Source organism: Nothobranchius furzeri, chromosome 1 (genome assembly GCF_043380555.1).
Source record: "Nothobranchius furzeri strain GRZ-AD chromosome 1, NfurGRZ-RIMD1, whole genome shotgun sequence".
Classification (NCBI taxonomy): domain Eukaryota; kingdom Metazoa; phylum Chordata; class Actinopteri; order Cyprinodontiformes; family Nothobranchiidae; genus Nothobranchius; species Nothobranchius furzeri.
This window is the reverse complement of record NC_091741.1, coordinates 74078063-74082431: the sequence shown is the minus strand read 5'-3', so window position 1 is coordinate 74082431 and position 4369 is coordinate 74078063. Positions and strand designations below refer to the sequence as shown.

At 41.2% G+C, this 4369-nt stretch overlaps 1 long non-coding RNA gene across 1 annotated transcript in view; it reads right to left on the bottom strand.

Annotated features, from left to right (window-relative positions):
* The window catches only part of LOC139069611 (uncharacterized), an 8209-nt gene continuing 3840 nt past the window's right edge, over positions 1 to 4369 (bottom strand). The window contains exons 3-4 of the long non-coding RNA XR_011520286.1: positions 3786 to 3894; positions 1 to 1137 (exon numbers count right to left, since the gene is read on the bottom strand). This is a non-coding gene — a long non-coding RNA (uncharacterized lncRNA). The remainder of the gene's footprint in view (positions 1138 to 3785; positions 3895 to 4369) is intronic.

Sequence of the window (4369 nt, the reverse complement as noted above, 5' to 3'; positions counted from 1 at the left end):
TTACAGTCATATTTGTTTATTGTTCCTTTTTCTCTCCCTCAAATGACACTTAAGTATTAAGAAGGTAATTTCATTTGTTTTCATGGAACTCTAAAATCACAAAAATAATTGAGTTGAGGTGTGTGGAGCACACATGGACCACTTGATGGCGCTATTAGATTTCAAATGAATGAGTAAACGTTGGAATTGTTTTTAACGGCAAACGTTTAGGAGCCACATGTGTGATACGTATCATACTGTGATATGTATCAAACTGTGATATGTATGTTTCATGAGGTCCTCCACACCTCAAGGAAAGAAACGCTCTGTGGACATATTTCTAAACATCTTTTACTGCAATCTGAATATGTCTCATTTGGGTTTATGTTTCAGTGCAGCATTCTGTTGGTTTTGAGCACATTCTCATGACTCAAAAGACTTTTGACAAGTTTAACTTATTCTAACATCTGCAAGGTGCAGTGTCCTCTCGGTACAATTATTTGACTTTACAGCGAGGTTTTAACACAACTCAAAAACCATTACAATGCTAAAACCTACTTCAGTTTCCAGTTTAAATAATAATATTTGGTTAGGCTAATACCAAGGAGGTACTCAACTCTGCAGTTGAACAATAACAAGACAAATGTGGGCACATGTTGAAAGATTCCTGCATTCTACTACAGCAACAGATGAAAATACTATTAAATATAATTTATATGATATACTGGAGACAAACTCCAACTGTGAACATCTCCACAGAGTGGAGCGGGTAACGAGACATGCTTCACGAAGAGTCTCACTCATGGGTCAATATTTGCACAGCAGCTGATTCAGACTTTGGAGAAAAAAATTTTTTGATAAAGTTTTCTAATGTCAAACTATAAATTAACACAACTGACAGATCCATTTGGTATTATCATTGAGCAGAATGTTAGATATCCAAGAACTGATTGCCTATTTCAGGCATTATTCCATTAGATCATTAATAAATACCTGAAATCAAGTTTTAGTGAACAGAGACCAGGGGATAGTATAAGGGTCAAAGGTCAGGAGTCTCACAGGCACAGGGAAGAAGTAGTTCCTTGTTTGGTCTTTTAGGCAGCTCTGTCTTCTGTCTGATGCAATGAGTAGTTCATGAACTGGATGGGTGGGGTCCGCCTGCAGAGGAAGAAAAATAAGGAAAAGTGCTTTCAAAACAATATTTTTATTTCTGTTTTTTTAAACCATGTGTTAAGCAGAGAAGCAAACTAATTTTCATTAACACCAGTTTTATTGTCCTATGCACTTTAAAATTAGCTTTAAGAGTTCCAAACTGGTGGACAAATAGATAATGACTTGTTTACAAAAGCAAGCATTCAGAGACACTGACAGCACTGTAATCATGTTTGCACCAAGTGATTGCTCATTAGTCTCCACCACCATTTCAGCCTCACAGTCTCCTAACTTTCCATGAACTAAGTCTTCCAGACAAGCTGTGGTGAGTTTCTCAGCTGTCAGAAGTGATTTAACGTTTCCTCACCCTCAGAGTATCGCTCATGTACACATGGCTGTACACCCGGATGTAAACACCATGTCCATGCAACCACCCTGACTCTCCTCCCCCAAAACTGAATGGCTTCAATTTTCTGGGTTTTCATTCAACAGGCAATGAACTGCAGTCTGTTCAGTAGAGGTTGGATATGGATGTAAACACAGTTTTCAATTACAATAATAAATCAAAGCCCTTAAAGAGTTATGCTCGGCTACCCTCAGGCTCTTCGCACAAAGGCTTGGCCTTCTCACCCCACTCAACACTGCCAGGAACTTCTGACCAGCTATTCATGGGAATTTATTCTCAGCCAAGACAGAAACAACTCCTTCAGAGGCAATGGGAGCAGTGGTGGTGCCGGGGGGGGGGGGGGGGGGGGGGGGGGGGGGGCTATAGTTACCCCTGGATTAGTTATTGCACCCCCTTAGCACCCCCAAGTAAATATAAGATTTTTTTTTTACAATTTAATTTTTATTTTACGTGTGGATGTGATAATATTTAACATACAATACAAAAATGACCAGTAAATTACCATATAGATAGTAAAAACTTAAACCAAAACAGAAATTGATGTTAACCTTTGACTTCATTTTCCACCTGTGAACGAGTGAAAGGTAGAGCTAGTGGTAAAATGGATCGGTTTTTGTCGTCCAAATTTCCACGGGTTCAGTCAGAAACAAATGAATCTTTGGAAGTGATCTCAGACCCACAAAAACCTACGGATCTGGATGAAGAGAGTCAACCCTCAACCGCCACAGCAGTCGAGGGTTTTGCCGCTGGAAATGCTAACACTAACGTTAGCTAACCTTGCAACACTATGGATGGTTTTCTGTGTGGCTGTATGTGTTCATGATTTCATGGACAAGTCAGCGATTGTTCGTATGTGTATGATGTATATTAAGATTGTTTCAGGTGTTGTTGAGATGTTGTGCACGCATGTGTATCTGCTAGTGTTGAAGGTGTTTTAGATAACAATAGGTACGCATGACCACTTTCTTCCGCATAACCACTTTCTTCATAGCACCCTCAATAAAAAGACTAGCTCCTTCATAGCACCTGCAGAAAAAAATTTCTGGAGCCGCCACTGAATAGGAGTTATGCAGAGAACATTATGCCCATTTACTGTGCTGTGCTTACTGTAGTAGGCAGCTAATTATTCTGTTTCTAAAGCAGAACTTAAAGGACATATGTAAAACTCAGCTTGTCCATTCTTGTGTGCTGCTATAAGGGCCTCTACCGCCTTTATAAAAACTCCAAATATGAAAAACCTCATTCATCCATTTTTTGTCAATGTTTGGTTTTATGAATTATGTGCCTGAAACAAATATTTTAAAGTTGTTTCAAAGAGTCAATGCTTGTGACAAAATTAGACTAGAACCACCTCCCACGTGCAAGAGAGAACTGTTGATGGAGGAGCTTCTCAGCTTATAGCAGCCTGGGAGGGGATAAGGGTGGGAGTGGCCAGCTCCAGTTTGTTTTCTTAAAGAGACAGAGCCCTGAAATGACTAATTTTGGAAAGTGTTGAAATTTTCAAGAATAAAATAGCTGAAATTGCTTCATGTGAGAGGAATTTAGACTCTGACAGTCTATTCCAGTTGACCCTAACAATACATTTAGGCCTGCCAGTTCTGACCGGCTTCCTCCCCCACCATCCAAGCCAACTCACCACCAGGTAGTGATCAGTTAACAGCTCCGCCCCTCTCTTCACCTAAGTGTCCCAGACAGCTGCAGATCAGATGAGTCGACAACAAAGCTGATCAATAATGTCTAAGGCATTCTGGAGCACATATGCACACCCTTATGCTTAAACATGGTGCTCTTTGGTTCATGGGCAATCCATGAAGAGCACAGAAGACCAGTAACAAAACACAGCTTGGAATCAGATCAGGGGGGGCCGTTCCTCCCAGACACACCTCTCCAGGTCTAGCTGTCATTGCCCACATGAGAGCTGAAGTTCCCCTGCATAGCGATGGAGTCAGCAGAAGGAGGGAAGCTACCCTCTCACTCACTGGGGTAAATTCCAACGTACAGGCACCAAGATGGGTGGGCTAAAAGTACTTCAACCCCTCCTCAGCACCTTTCAGTTGGGGCAAACTCATAGTGGTAGTGCCCAACTCATCTCAAGGGAACTGGTTCCAGTGCCAGAGCCATGTGTCGAGGTGAGTCTGACTGAGGCCTAGTCCACACGTAGCCGGGGTTTTTAAAAACGAATATCCGCCCCTCCAAAAACTTGCATCCACGCCACCTCGTTTAAAAAAAAAACTCTGTCCACACGTACCCGGATAAATACGTTGTTAAGGACGTGCCAGACCTGTAGGCGGCAGTACTTCCCCCGTTCTTAACCTCGTCCTTCGTCTGTGGTCTTCTGCAAGGAGCAGTAATTCCGCCTGCAAAAACAAACAAGCAAAAAGCGCTTGGACAATTGATAAAGCGAGCGCAGCTCTGAGGGCATCCTTGCTGTCGGCTAGTGTAAACACAGGTTGCACACGTGATGTCAGCATTTTTTTGTCGCAGAAAGTGACGTTGCAGACCTTAACCCTTTGATGCATAATGGTCACTACAGTGGACAGGTACTCAAAATAGTTATTTGTTTGTTTTTGCTATTAAGCACAGCTGTTGAAGACTTTATTGCATGTGAGCACCTCCATTTGTACTTCAGTAAGCCAAGCCAACATATTTCATGCTCAGAATGCACACTGTCCACTGAGGTGGACATGTAATAAATAATTTGTAAATTATAAAATTTTACGAAAAATATTAGTTGAAATTTGTTTCATTCGCACCTAAAGACGAATGAAAAAAATTGTAAAAAAATCATGGTTGAAGATTTCATAATTCATGCATCAAAGGGTTAAAACTCCA